Below are 15,920 nucleotides of genomic sequence, written 5' to 3' on the forward strand. Positions count from 1 at the left end.
TTTTGTGCTGCATCTCATTTCCTCCCAGGCCATTGTCTTGTAGTCACTAATTTTCCAAAATTTCTGATTTTTTGGGTTTTTTTTCAGTTACCTTTCGTTTGATCGTATCTCCTTTCCAGAGCGTTTGTAAGCCTTTCTTTCCTGGGTCGCAAGATTTCGTTTCCCGGCCCGAAAGGAAATTTCATTTCCTTTCGGGCCGGGAAACGAAATCTTGCGATTTCAATGGGGACCACTTGTGCTCTCCGTGGTGCATGTCCCTGCACTTGACGGCATCCCAGCACTTTTGATGGTTTGGACTTGGGCAAAAATTTTTTTTTGTTTTTTCAGTATCCATGCCATGGGAGTCATATCTTGCCATCAAAGCTCTGTCTTGCTCCCTGATTGTTTCTCCTGCCTTTGCAACATCTGTCAGGTTAGTTTTGGCATCTTTTGGCCCTTTGCACTGCACCTCATATCATCCTGGTCCATTTTCTAGTTGTCCATAATTCTCACCAATTTTTTTTTTTTTTATTTTTCAGTATCCACGCCATGGGTCTGCTATTTTCCCCTCCGAGATAGGTCTTCCTCCTTGATATTTTCCCCTGCTTTTGCAGTATCTGTCCGGTTAGTTTTGCCATCTCTTTTTCTTTTGTGCTGCATCTCATTTCCTCCCAGGCCATTGTCTTGTAGTCACTAATTTTCCAAAATTTCTGATTTTTTGGGTTTTTTTTCAGTTACCTTTCGTTTGATCGTATCTCCTTTCCAGAGCGTTTGTAAGCCTTTCTTTCCTGGGTCGCAAGATTTCGTTTCCCGGCCCGAAAGGAAATTTCATTTCCTTTCGGGCCGGGAAACGAAATCTTGCGATTTCAATGGGGACCACTTGTGCTCTCCGTGGTGCATGTCCCTGCACTTGACGGCATCCCAGCACTTTTGATGGTTTGGACTTGGGCAAAAATTTTTTTTTGTTTTTTCAGTATCCATGCCATGGGAGTCATATCTTGCCATCAAAGCTCTGTCTTGCTCCCTGATTGTTTCTCCTGCCTTTGCAACATCTGTCAGGTTAGTTTTGGCATCTTTTGGCCCTTTGCACTGCACCTCATATCATCCTGGTCCATTTTCTAGTTGTCCATAATTCTCACCAATTTTTTTTTTTTTTTTTATTTTTCAGTATCCACGCCATGGGTCTGCTATTTTCCCCTCCGAGATAGGTCTTCCTCCTTGATATTTTCCCCTGCTTTTGCAGTATCTGTCCGGTTAGTTTTGGCATCTCTTTTTCTTTTGTGCTGCATCTCATTTCCTCCCAGGCCATTGTCTTGTAGTCACTAATTTTCCAAAATTTCTGATTTTTTGGGTTTTTTTTCAGTTACCTTTCGTTTGATCGTATCTCCTTTCCAGAGCGTTTGTAAGCCTTTCTTTCCTGGGTCGCAAGATTTCGTTTCCCGGCCCGAAAGGAAATTTCATTTCCTTTCGGGCCGGGAAACGAAATCTTGCGATTTCAATGGGGACCACTTGTGCTCTCCGTGGTGCATGTCCCTGCACTTGACGGCATCCCAGCACTTTTGATGGTTTGGACTTGGGCAAAAATTTTTTTTTGGTTTTTCAGTATCCATGCCATGGGAGTCATATCTTGCCATCAAAGCTCTGTCTTGCTCCCTGATTGTTTCTCCTGCCTTTGCAACATCTGTCAGGTTAGTTTTGGCATCTTTTGGCCCTTTGCACTGCACCTCATATCATCCTGGTCCATTTTCTAGTTGTCCATAATTCTCACCAATTTTTTTTTTTTTGTATTTTTCAGTATCCACGCCTTGGGTCTGCTATTTTCCCCTCCGAGATAGGTCTTCCTCCTTGATATTTTCCCCTGCTTTTGCAGTATCTGTCCGGTGAGTTTTGGCATCTCTTTTTCTTTTGTGCTGCATCTCATTTCCTCCCAGGCCATTGTCTTGTAGTCACTAATTTTCCAAAATTTCTGATTTTTTGGGTTTTTTTTCAGTTACCTTTCGTTTGGTCGTATCTCCTTTCCAGAGCGTTTGTAAGCCTTTCTTTCCTGGGTCGCAAGATTTCGTTTCCCGGCCCGAAAGGAAATTTCATTTCCTTTCGGGCCGGGAAACGAAATCTTGCGATTTCAATGGGGACCACTTGTGCTCTCCGTGGTGCATGTCCCTGCACTTGACGGCATCCCAGCACTTTTGATGGTTTGGACTTGGGCAAAAATTTTTTTTTGTTTTTTCAGTATCCATGCCATGGGAGTCATATCTTGCCATCAAAGCTCTGTCTTGCTCCCTGATTGTTTCTCCTGCCTTTGCAACATCTGTCAGGTTAGTTTTGGCATCTTTTGGCCCTTTGCACTGCACCTCATATCATCCTGGTCCATTTTCTAGTTGCCCATAATTCTCACCAATTTTTTTTTTTTTTATTTTTCAGTATCCACGCCATGGGTCTGCTATTTTCCCCTCCGAGATAGGTCTTCCTCCTTGATATTTTCCCCTGCTTTTGCAGTATCTGTCCGGTTAGTTTTGGCATCTGTTTTTCGTTTGTGCTGCATCTCATTTCCTCCCAGGCCATTGTCTTGTAGTCACTAATTTTCCAAAATTTCTGATTTTTTGGGTTTTTTTTCAGTTACCTTTCGTTTGATCGTATCTCCTTTCCAGAGCGTTTGTAAGCCTTTCTTTCCTGGGTCGCAAGATTTCGTTTCCCGGCCCGAAAGGAAATTTCATTTCCTTTCGGGCCGGGAAACGAAATCTTGCGATTTCAATGGGGACCACTTGTGCTCTCCGTGGTGCATGTCCCTGCACTTGACGGCATCCCAGCACTTTTGATGGTTTGGACTTGGGCAAAAATTTTTTTTTGTTTTTTCAGTATCCATGCCATGGGAGTCATATCTTGCCATCAAAGCTCTGTCTTGCTCCCTGATTGTTTCTCCTGCCTTTGCAACATCTGTCAGGTTAGTTTTGGCATCTTTTGGCCCTTTGCACTGCACCTCATATCATCCTGGTCCATTTTCTAGTTGTCCATAATTCTCACCAATTTTTTTTTTTTTTATTTTTCAGTATCCACGCCATGGGTCTGCTATTTTCCCCTCCGAGATAGGTCTTCCTCCTTGATATTTTCCCCTGCTTTTGCAGTATCTGTCCGGTTAGTTTTGGCATCTCTTTTTCTTTTGTGCTGCATCTCATTTCCTCCCAGGCCATTGTCTTGTAGTCACTAATTTTCCAAAATTTCTGATTTTTTGGGTTTTTTTTCAGTTACCTTTCGTTTGATCGTATCTCCTTTCCAGAGCGTTTGTAAGCCTTTCTTTCCTGGGTCGCAAGATTTCGTTTCCCGGCCCGAAAGGAAATTTCATTTCCTTTCGGGCCGGGAAACGAAATCTTGCGATTTCAATGGGGACCACTTGTGCTCTCCGTGGTGCATGTCCCTGCACTTGACGGCATCCCAGCACTTTTGATGGTTTGGACTTGGGCAAAAATTTTTTTTTGTTTTTTCAGTATCCATGCCATGGGAGTCATATCTTGCCATCAAAGCTCTGTCTTGCTCCCTGATTGTTTCTCCTGCCTTTGCAACATCTGTCAGGTTAGTTTTGGCATCTTTTGGCCCTTTGCACTGCACCTCATATCATCCTGGTCCATTTTCTAGTTGTCCATAATTCTCACCAATTTTTTTTTTTTTTATTTTTCAGTATCCACGCCATGGGTCTGCTATTTTCCCCTCCGAGATAGGTCTTCCTCCTTGATATTTTCCCCTGCTTTTGCAGTATCTGTCCGGTTAGTTTTGGCATCTCTTTTTCTTTTGTGCTGCATCTCATTTCCTCCCAGGCCATTGTCTTGTAGTCACTAATTTTCCAAAATTTCTGATTTTTTGGGTTTTTTTTCAGTTACCTTTCGTTTGATCGTATCTCCTTTCCAGAGCGTTTGTAAGCCTTTCTTTCCTGGGTCGCAAGATTTCGTTTCCCGGCCCGAAAGGAAATTTCATTTCCTTTCGGGCCGGGAAACGAAATCTTGCGATTTCAATGGGGACCACTTGTGCTCTCCGTGGTGCATGTCCCTGCACTTGACGGCATCCCAGCACTTTTGATGGTTTGGACTTGGGCAAAAATTTTTTTTTGGTTTTTCAGTATCCATGCCATGGGAGTCATATCTTGCCATCAAAGCTCTGTCTTGCTCCCTGATTGTTTCTCCTGCCTTTGCAACATCTGTCAGGTTAGTTTTGGCATCTTTTGGCCCTTTGCACTGCACCTCATATCATCCTGGTCCATTTTCTAGTTGTCCATAATTCTCACCAATTTTTTTTTTTTTTATTTTTCAGTATCCACGCCATGGGTCTGCTATTTTCCCCTCCGAGATAGGTCTTCCTCCTTGATATTTTCCCCTGCTTTTGCAGTATCTGTCCGGTTAGTTTTGGCATCTCTTTTTCTTTTGTGCTGCATCTCATTTCCTCCCAGGCCATTGTCTTGTAGTCACTAATTTTCCAAAATTTCTGATTTTTTGGGTTTTTTTTCAGTTACCTTTCGTTTGATCGTATCTCCTTTCCAGAGCGTTTGTAAGCCTTTCTTTCCTGGGTCGCAAGATTTCGTTTCCCGGCCCGAAAGGAAATTTCATTTCCTTTCGGGCCGGGAAACGAAATCTTGCGATTTCAATGGGGACCACTTGTGCTCTCCGTGGTGCATGTCCCTGCACTTGACGGCATCCCAGCACTTTTGATGGTTTGGACTTGGGCAAAAATTTTTTTTTGTTTTTTCAGTATCCATGCCATGGGAGTCATATCTTGCCATCAAAGCTCTGTCTTGCTCCTTGATTGTTTCTCCTGCCTTTGCAACATCTGTCAGGTTAGTTTTGGCATCTTTTGGCCCTTTGCACTGCACCTCATATCATCCTGGTCCATTTTCTAGTTGTCCATAATTCTCACCAATTTTTTTTTTTTTTATTTTTCAGTATCCACGCCATGGGTCTGCTATTTTCCCCTCCGAGATAGGTCTTCCTCCTTGATATTTTCCCCTGCTTTTGCAGTATCTGTCCGGTTAGTTTTGGCATCTCTTTTTCTTTTGTGCTGCATCTCATTTCCTCCCAGGCCATTGTCTTGTAGTCACTAATTTTCCAAAATTTCTGATTTGTTGGGTTTTTTTCCAGTTACCTTTCGTTTGATCGTATCTCCTTTCCAGAGCGTTTGTAAGCCTTTCTTTCCTGGGTCGCAAGATTTCGTTTCCCGGCCCGAAAGGAAATTTCATTTCCTTTCGGGCCGGGAAACGAAATCTTGCGATTTCAATGGGGACCACTTGTGCTCTCCGTGGTGCATGTCCCTGCACTTGACGGCATCCCAGCACTTTTGATGGTTTGGACTTGGGCAAAAATTTTTTTTTGTTTTTTCAGTATCCATGCCATGGGAGTCATATCTTGCCATCAAAGCTCTGTCTTGCTCCCTGATTGTTTCTCCTGCCTTTGCAACATCTGTCAGGTTAGTTTTGGCATCTTTTGGCCCTTTGCACTGCACCTCATATCATCCTGGTCCATTTTCTAGTTGTCCATAATTCTCACCAATTTTTTTTTTTTTTTTTATTTTTCAGTATCCACGCCATGGGTCTGCTATTTTCCCCTCCGAGATAGGTCTTCCTCCTTGATATTTTCCCCTGCTTTTGCAGTATCTGTCCGGTTAGTTTTGGCATCTCTTTTTCTTTTGTGCTGCATCTCATTTCCTCCCAGGCCATTGTCTTGTAGTCACTAATTTTCCAAAATTTCTGATTTTTTGGGTTTTTTTTCAGTTACCTTTCGTTTGATCGTATCTCCTTTCCAGAGCGTTTGTAAGCCTTTCTTTCCTGGGTCGCAAGATTTCGTTTCCCGGCCCGAAAGGAAATTTCATTTCCTTTCGGGCCGGGAAACGAAATCTTGCGATTTCAATGGGGACCACTTGTGCTCTCCGTGGTGCATGTCCCTGCACTTGACGGCATCCCAGCACTTTTGATGGTTTGGACTTGGGCAAAAATTTTTTTTTGTTTTTTCAGTATCCATGCCATGGGAGTCATATCTTGCCATCAAAGCTCTGTCTTGCTCCCTGATTGTTTCTCCTGCCTTTGCAACATCTGTCAGGTTAGTTTTGGCAACTTTTGGCCCTTTGCACTGCACCTCATATCATCCTGGTTAATTTTCTAGTTGTCCATAATTCTCACCAATTTTTTTTTTTTTTTTATTTTTCAGTATCCACGCCATGGGTCTGCTATTTTCCCCTCCGAGATAGGTCTTCCTCCTTGATATTTTCCCCTGCTTTTGCAGTATCTGTCCGGTTAGTTTTGGCATCTCTTTTTCTTTTGTGCTGCATCTCATTTCCTCCCAGGCCATTGTCTTGTAGTCACTAATTTTCCAAAATTTCTGATTTGTTGGGTTTTTTTTCAGTTACCTTTCGTTTGGTCGTATCTCCTTTCCAGAGCGTTTGTAAGCCTTTCTTTCCTGGGTCGCAAGATTTCGTTTCCCGGCCCGAAAGGAAATTTCATTTCCTTTCGGGCCGGGAAACGAAATCTTGCGATTTCAATGGGGACCACTTGTGCTCTCCGTGGTGCATGTCCCTGCACTTGACGGCATCCCAGCACTTCTGATGGTTTGGACTTGGGCAAAAATTTTTTTTTGGTTTTTCAGTATCCATGCCATGGGAGTCATATCTTGCCATCAAAGCTCTGTCTTGCTCCCTGATTGTTTCTCCTGCCTTTGCAACATCTGTCAGGTTAGTTTTGGCAACTTTTGGCCCTTTGCACTGCACCTCATATCATCCTGGTTAATTTTCTAGTTGTCCATAATTCTCACCAATTTTTTTTTTTTTTTTATTTTTCAGTATCCACGCCATGGGTCTGCTATTTTCCCCTCCGAGATAGGTCTTCCTCCTTGATATTTTCCCCTGCTTTTGCAGTATCTGTCCGGTTAGTTTTGGCATCTCTTTTTCTTTTGTGCTGCATCTCATTTCCTCCCCGGCCATTGTCTTGTAGTCACTAATTTTCCAAAATTTCTGATTTTTTGGGTTTTTTTTCAGTTACCTTTCGTTTGGTCGTATCTCCTTTCCAGAGCGTTTGTAAGCCTTTCTTTCCTGGGTCGCAAGATTTCGTTTCCCGGCCCGAAAGGAAATTTCATTTCCTTTCGGGCCGGGAAACGAAATCTTGCGATTTCAATGGGGACCACTTGTGCTCTCCGTGGTGCATGTCCCTGCACTTGACGGCATCCCAGCACTTTTGATGGTTTGGACTTGGGCAAAAATTTTTTTTTGTTTTTTCAGTATCCATGCCATGTGAGTCATATCTTGCCATCAAAGCTCTGTCTTGCTCCCTGATTGTTTCTCCTGCCTTTGCAACATCTGTCAGGTTAGTTTTGGCATCTTTTGGCCCTTTGCACTGCACCTCATATCATCCTGGTCCATTTTCTAGTTGTCCATAATTCTCACCAATTTTTTTTTTTTTTTATTTTTCAGTATCCACGCCATGGGTCTGCTATTTTCCCCTCCGAGATAGGTCTTCCTCCTTGATGTTTTCCCCTGCTTTTGCAGTATCTGTCCGGTTAGTTTTGGCATCTCTTTTTCTTTTGTGCTGCATCTCATTTCCTCCCAGGCCATTGTCTTGTAGTCACTAATTTTCCAAAATTTCTGATTTTTTGGGTTTTTTTTCAGTTACCTTTCGTTTGATCGTATCTCCTTTCCAGAGCGTTTGTAAGCCTTTCTTTCCTGGGTCGCAAGATTTCGTTTCCCGGCCCGATAAGAAATTTCCTTTTGATGTTTTGGGAATGATATTTTCCTTTCAGAGGTGTGTCTTCCTACTTGTTTTTTTCTTATATTTTGCGTTTTCTTTGAGGTTCGTTTTGTGTGGTTTTTTTAATTTGGCTTTTACCTGAATAATCTCTCTTTATTTTCTTTTAGTCTCTCAATATCTGATATTTTCATTTTTTTTGTTGTTGTTTTGCGTTTCCTTTGATGTTATCTACTTTTTATGGTCTTTCTAAGTCCTTCTTCTTAGTTTCCAGCAGTTTTAAGTGAATCAATTTTTTCTGGTATTGGAGCAACTCCCTGCGCTTGACGACATCCCATGCCTTTTTATATCTTTGTGTTTGGTCGAGATTTTCATTGTTTTTCAAGTTTCTATGCCATGGAATGGATTGGCCAGGTCTCTTAAGAATCTTAAAATGTAATTTCTGGTCCTCTTCCAGTTCTAGTGTAGTCTACCAATACACAGTTCCAACATGAGCTTCACGAAGTATCTTTATTTTGAGCAAACTTTCAGCCAGTGTGTTCGTCGCTGTTTGTCTCTTCCCTGTAAAGTCAATTTAGTGACCTGGCCTATATTCCTTTTTATAAAATTAAAAAAAAAAAGTAAAAAATACCTATGTGTAAAAGGTACTGAAGACAGTAATTTCAATAATAACAAATCTAGTTATCTATCCCAGGTAGTATTGGACTCCTTTAATATCTTACTAAGTGCTAGAAAGAGAAGAAGAAATCAAAAAGTAAATAACATGAAAATATGGAGTGTGGATCCTATAGGAGTCATACAGCCCTTTTTGTTTTTAATTACTATGAGGAGGTGGAAATTGTCACACACTGCTCATATTTATTCAGCAGGAATGTTCTTTTTTTAGGAGTAAGTTCTTAGCCATATAAAATTTTTATTTAATAATAATAATAATAATTATACAATCTCAGTGTGTCTTTATGTGGACAGGCAGAGAAAGCTTTATTGCCACTGAAAGTGGGCATAGGGCGTTGCAGAGGGCATCTTGGAATCCTCGGAATCACAGACAATTATCTTGTTTATGATAATTTTATAGCTGTGTGACTTGTCCTATGACAGGTCAAGTAGAGGGAGCAGGGGGGATACTAGAGGGGCAGAGAAAGGAATGAAGTCAACTCCCATTCCTGATGATGGTGTTCTCACCATGCTTGCCAACTTAGTGACAGCTGTTTGGTGCTGAGTATTCACTCCTTTCCCTCACCCCTCATTGTCTGGGTATCTTCACACTATTAAAGATGCTTCAAAATTAATTCAGGCAGGTGACTGACATTTGTCATATACTATTCATATTTCTCTACCCCAAAATAATGATTTGCTGTGTTTTCTGTGATATATGCTGTTATTTTGATTGGATTTGAGTTTCTTTATTTATACTGAAAAATGTCTATATCAGAGAAGTAAGGTTGAAGAAATGCAAAATTTAATGCTAAGGGTCGTCATATCTTGAAAGATTTCCTTCCACAGGTTTTTGACACCATGGCCTAGACCTCCATGACAGAGCGTGATAGACTTGTCCCTTTGTTTAGACACTGGGTGTTTCCTAGCCCATCAGCTCTTCTGAATGTGGCGCTTGGCTGACAGTGGGCAGTGGGGCTACTGCAGGGGTGTTCTGCTAAGAGCTCCTTGAAATGACCCATGCAGCAGGTCTCATTTAAGCTGTGATGAAGGGTGGGGGACAGGGCTGAGCCAAAACACCGGCTTTTTGTACTACTACAGAGTGTGGGTATCAGATATATTATGGTACAAGAATTGGAGATTGAATAAAATCATACTTAAGTCCCCAAAGTCACTCAAATTTTCTATTCTTCTCTGGCTTATGTTTCTTTATTTAAGGACATTCTCACTTCTACATGAAATTGCTTTGCAAACTAGATCTCAGCAGTAAATGAGAGAATATTCTGAATAAAATCTCTAAGATTTTGAAGGCTAGGATATAACGATTCTTCTAGTCAAAATGAGAAATCTGTATTTTGTATTGCAAAACTGGTTTCCCATTATATTCCTTGAGGGGGAGCTCCAGTTAATGAAAACGATACAAGGTGAAATTGACTGAAAAAACTCCCTAACTCTACAAAGTAAAGGAATATTTTCTAAAGATACTAATCAGCCAACTGAAGGAATGAATCTATCACTCCTTTGTAACAGGTTTAATTTTCTAGCTGATACACTGCTTTTCCAGCTGTCCCACTTCAATTAGTACACAGTAAAGATTTGTAACCAAGATTTCTGTGCCATCTTCAAGGGAACACAACATACTCTTGTACCTGCAGCTCATGCTCCTTGTGTGCACAGAATTTCTCAGCCTCTCCCAGCCCAGAGTACATGTACTACTTTTTAGTTGTCAACTACTCTCTGGGGAATAATAGTTTTCACTAAGTTAAATGTTAAAAAAATTGTTTTATGACACACAAGGAGAAATTAATAAAATCTTTTCTATTTTAGGATGAGTTCTTCATACCAGCTTTTGATAAAAAGGTTAAAAAGTGCTGCAAATTCTGTATGGAGTACTAACCCTAGTCACTTTGAATGCAGAATGAGCTGCATTTTAAACTGCAGGTTCAGGGGTTCTCATAGTAAGGTAGAATCTTCCAGCTGTAATTTTTAATTCCTGGAACCTGTTTCTCTTTTATTGAAACAGATTGTTTCCTTTCCCCTCTGTGCCACTTCCCCGCCACGCCCCCCCCCCCCCCCCTTAGGTTTGTTTTGTTTTTCTACTTAGAGATTCATTTTAACATGGAATTATAATTGCACTCTATGAGTGAACAGCTACATGATTAAAACCTTACTGCCTTTGAATTGCAAATAGATTGCCCTTGTAAGTGTGCCTCAGCATCAATTTTGCCTATTATGCTTAGGAACTGGCTAAGTTGCTAAACACTGAAACCTCAAGGATCCCTGTCCTTGTTATCCTGTATTTCAAAATAACAAAAATCCTAGTATTTGGATAAGAAAGCCATGAACCAACATAACTTTAATTTGCCTCTACATCCTTTGCAATACAACAGAACTAGCAACTACATAATTAATTTGATGACCTTTGTTAGTCATGTAGTTTCTGTAAAGTCAGGCAGGCCTTAGGCATCAATGACCTTCAGTACAGCTGGAAAGAAAGGAATCTTTAGTTCTGTAAGATATAACTATCTCTATATGAATAAAAGCAAGAAGATTATAATCTCAATATGCTGTATTTTATCCATTTTCATTTGTTTTCCGTGTACAAACGTAAAGGAGTTGTGCATAATAAGGCAGCCATTAGTCTAAAGATGAACTTCACCATCATTCTTGTGCTGTGCAGCATGTGGACAAAACAGGCCCAGTTCCGTGTCATTGAGGGAAGCTGTCTCTCAAAGGGCAAAGAGAGGTTGTAGAGCTGGAATGGGCCAGACTTTCAGGATGACATGGCATTGTGAATCTTGCTTCTTAGGCAAGAGTGCACAAAATGAGGAACAAAAGAAAAGGAAGAAACACATTGGCCCGTTCGCTGATTAAAAGTTACCCACCACATGTAGCTGGGCTGGTAGTTTCTAGCTCCTACTGGATTAATGGAGTTCATGGCTGACCAAGCTGTTCCCTCCTATAACAAGAATTTAGTCTCTGAGCCCTGCTTGCAGTTCACTCCAAGGCATCACTTCCTGTCAACCGCTGCTCAGCTGGAACAGAAGCTACTGCCTGAGGAAGAGCTTATCATCTGTTACTGCAGAGGTGGTAATGGTTGGTGTTGAGGTCCTGCAAGTGCTTTGAAAACAGGCATTTCCTTTTAGAAGGTGGCTTCTGGTGGCAGTCAGATGTATCTCTGCAGCTAAGTCATACACTCTGAGTGCAGTGGATATCGGCAGTGTTAACAATAAGAGGGGAAGCATGACATTACTTGAAATTGAGACCTTGGAGACAGATTTCTGTAGATTTTATAGGTCCATCCTGTTCTGTAACTGTCTCAGCTTGATGCTTTGTGTTGGGAATAAACAGAAGAATGTTTCTACGCCTTCTTTGTGACTCAGTTAAGCGTTGATGCTCATGATCTGGTACAAATCTGGTAGATATTCTTGTATATCTTATATCATATAGAATATGCCTTGTGCTGAATGAAGGTAACCTTATTGGTGCTTATCCCAGTTTTTCAGCACAGGATGGCTCCCCAAAGGATTCTTGGTTTTTCATCTGCAAAGCATCTGTCATTAGCTCTGCCATCCGTTTTATATTAAGCTAGTCTTAATTAAGATGGTGCCTCTGGTGTTACCTGTGATCATGGCCAAAAGACACTCTCATTCTTGGAATGTGGGAGAAGACTGAGACCTCCCTATTTCATCTTTTAGGGAACATAAAGTGGCCAAGTTACAGCTAAGAGTAGTGAAGGAGGAATATATTTGGCATAGACCTGAAAAAAAGAAGGTTGAGTGTTTTTATTTGTTTATGTGACATACATTTTATCTTAAGCATATTGTAGCTTTTCTGTATGATTTATACCCTGGTACTATACATATTATACATATACCAATATATACCAATAAAGAAGGTATCTGGAAACTGTTGCCACAAATCACTTCCTTGCCATAAGGAGTTCCAGCAGCATGGACCATGGTGAGGCAGTACTATAGACTAAGACCTACCCCTGATTAGATTACTGATAGAGTAATATAATTACATATGTAGAGGAGCCCTGGCACTAAACAGGTTTCTTTCCTTGCAACAAATTCTTGATACGCTTATTATTATACCAATACCCTTATTTAAATAAAGTATTATAGAACCCCAGTCTCGCTCTTTAAACTTCTAGAATTGAAATAAAATTCAGTTTAAATATATAATGGTTTATTATTTCCTTAAACTTCATTTAAAAGGTACTTAGTCTGTACTGTCTGCTTTTCACCTTTTTCTGATATGACTTTTGTGTTTTCTGCCCTTTATGTCCCACAAGGATGGGGTGTTACTTGTAAAGAATATATTCTGCTAAAGCTGCTGCTCTTCTACATTCATCAGTACTTCCTGGCATCAGTTGTTTTCATGACAAACAACTCAGAAATGATGAATTACATGGCCAGCTTCCTCTGTAACTACTGTCTTAAGTAGATGAGTGATGCATCTCTTGAAGACTTCATTATCAGTAACCTAAACTTTTTTGTGTTCCTCATCCATGAATCAATGAGACTCTTCATTTGACTACTGGGCTGTAAAAAATGCCAAGTTAGTCTCCTCCAGCCTCAAAATCCTGAATGTGTTTTGTGCAGATTATTGGAAAATTAACATGAGCTCCATTGGACATATTCAGCTTTGATGAAAGATCTTGACAGCCATGCCTTGGGAGTAGTTATACTGGGTCTGCTTAGGACATTTCTTTCCACAACTATATCAGAAGGCAAAAAGTCTCCTGACAATGTTCCCTAAGTAGAAAAATGAAATGATTCTGTGTTGACAGCTTCACATACAGTTCTTGCAATGCAAACCTGGATCTAGTCTGGTCCTGGTGGTCTGCAGTGAAGGTGGGAGGATAGAACAGCATGTTAAAGCTAAGTGTTCACACTGGTAGAGTTTGCTGCAGCATTCAGAAATACAAGTATTTTTTGTTCTGCAGTACATGTGTAGCATGGACAAGATTTTGACTTAATTTCCTTGGTTCTGTATAATTACATCTTTATAACCCCACTAGTGAGACCTTTGAGCACCTTCAGTCCCAAAGTGCTAAATGTACCTAGGATCTGGCCCTGCCTCCCTGTATTTCATTGACTGATGCAAAATATCACTGTGAACAATTCCCACTTTGTAGTTAGTACAAATCTCTGGACCATGAATTCCTGTGTTTATATATAATGCAGCAATAGTAAAAATTGATAAACAATAAACCTTTAAACTGGGAATCTAGAATAATTTGCAAACAAACATAAATTAAACAGAAACAAAAGGAAGCAAACAGCTGAATTTTTCCTTATCTCTGTAGATGTATGGTTCATTAGGCATACGGTCCAAATACATTTTAAATGTGTAAATATGAAACATGTAAATATATACTTTTATTTTAAATACAAGTCTCTATTTTTTATGTGGATTAGTAGCTTTTTCATGAAAGTATGCACTGGTCACATTGCAAAATACTTCTAAAAAATATTTGGCTGTTTGTCTTATGACTACTGCCAATGTTCAGATTTAGCTATTAGCATGATGCTCAAAGATAAGAGAATCACATAATCACAGGCTGCAAAACAACTCAGTGATAATCAAGTCAAATTTATGACTGAACACCACCATGTCAACTAGACCATGGCACCAAGTGTCACATCCAGTCTTTCCTTAAACACTCCAGTGAATCCACCACCTCCTTGGCAGCCTGTTCCAATATCTACTCACCTTTTCTATGAAGAAAGTCTTCCTAATGTCCAGCCTAAACCTTTCCTGGTGCAGCTTGAGGCAATGCCCTCTTGTCCTGTTCCTTGCTACCTGGGAGAAGATACCCACCTCCAACTGGGCACAGCCTCCTTTCAGACAGTTTTAGGAAGTAATAAGGTCACCCCTGAGCCTTCTTTTCTCCAGCCTAAACAACCCCAGATCCCCTAGCTCCTCTTCACAGAACTTGTGCTCCAGACCCTTCACCAGCTTCATTGCTCTTCTCTGGACTTGCTCCAGCCCCTCAATGCCCTTATTGTAGTGAGGAGCCCAGAACTGAACACAAGATTCAAGGTGTGGCCTCACTAGTGCCAAGTAGTGGGGGAAAATCTCTTCCCTAGTCCTGCTGCTGATGTTATTCTTGATACAGGTCTGGATGCTATTGGCTCTCTTGGCCATTTGGACACACTGCTGGCTCATGTTCAGCCAGCTGTTGACCAAGATTCCCAGGTCCTTTTCCACTGGGCAGCTTTCCAGCCACTCTTCCCTCAGCCTGTAGAACATCCTGGGGATGTGTAGGACCCAAAACTTTGTCTTGTTGAACCTCATGCTGTTGGTCTTGACCCATCAATCCAGCCTGTCCATTCCTCTCTGCACAGCCTTCCTACTACCCAGCATCCCAACTCAAGTTGGTGTCCTCTGTGAATTTGCTAATGGTAGACTCAACCCCCTCATGCAGATCATCAATGAAGATATTGAAGAGGATTGGGCTGATCTCTGGGAGACACCACTGGGATGGATGTGACTGGATACCAACTGGATACAGCACCATTCATCATCCACATCAGAGATGGATCATTATCTCTTTCCTAGCCATTTTTTTAAAGTATAAATTCTCCTGTGTATTTCTTCTGTGGTGACATTTTCTGACCTAATGTGACATGTTGGCATTCCAACCATATGTCTGTTTGACCTTATGAACTTTCCAGTTTATATTTCACCCGCTGGCTCCAATTAATTTACACAAAACAAGCTTTCTGTTACTGCTTTATCAACCAGATTCTTGAAGAAAAAAATTATCTATAGATTCATACAGGAATGAATTCACACACTCTTGTGTACACACACACACACAATTTACAATTCAATTGAGGAGGCAAGGCATACTTCACTTTGAATTTGTTCAACTCACTCACTGCTTCTATGAGTAGCTCAAGATTTTGATATAGGCAATGGTTTGAATTTCAGGGACTGCACATTTAAGTTGCTTTGCACGTAATTACCTAATGCAGTAAGGGTGCAGAACAGGTGCCCTCTCTCATTTGGCATTTGCAACCTTATCAGACTGAAGTTCAGTTACTGAAGCTGGAGGACATTTTGGATTTTGGTAAAAGTCCAGCAACTCTAAATGACAAGAGAAAAAACCATAAAACATATTTATGAAATATTTTTCTGTAACACTAAAACAGATTTTTGTGACCACCAAATTTTCTGATTATGTGTCTAATTTATTAGCTCCTTACTGCTGTACATTGTCAGGCTCAGATGTTAATGAATTTACCTAGAATTACCTCTACACAGCATAAAATCTTGATTCCCACTTTGTTGAGAAGAAACTGAGACATAAATGACCTGCCAAAGGTCATACAGGGAGAGTGAGGGAGAGCCAGAAATTCAATCCATAGTGCCTGACTTTTCAGAGAGAGTTTTGATAGTAAGATGAGCTTTTCCTTTTTTCAGATAGTGTATCTTTTTTAAAAGTCGGTAATTTCTAGCTGGAATATCTAAGGTTTGAAACATAAATCTGTATTTGTGAGTTCTTTCATAAATATTTGTTTTTCAGCTACTTCTTCATCTGCTGACTTGATGCTTCTTTTGA

The sequence above is a fragment of the Passer domesticus genome, chromosome 3 (genome assembly GCF_036417665.1).
Source record: "Passer domesticus isolate bPasDom1 chromosome 3, bPasDom1.hap1, whole genome shotgun sequence".
Lineage (NCBI taxonomy): Eukaryota > Metazoa > Chordata > Aves > Passeriformes > Passeridae > Passer > Passer domesticus.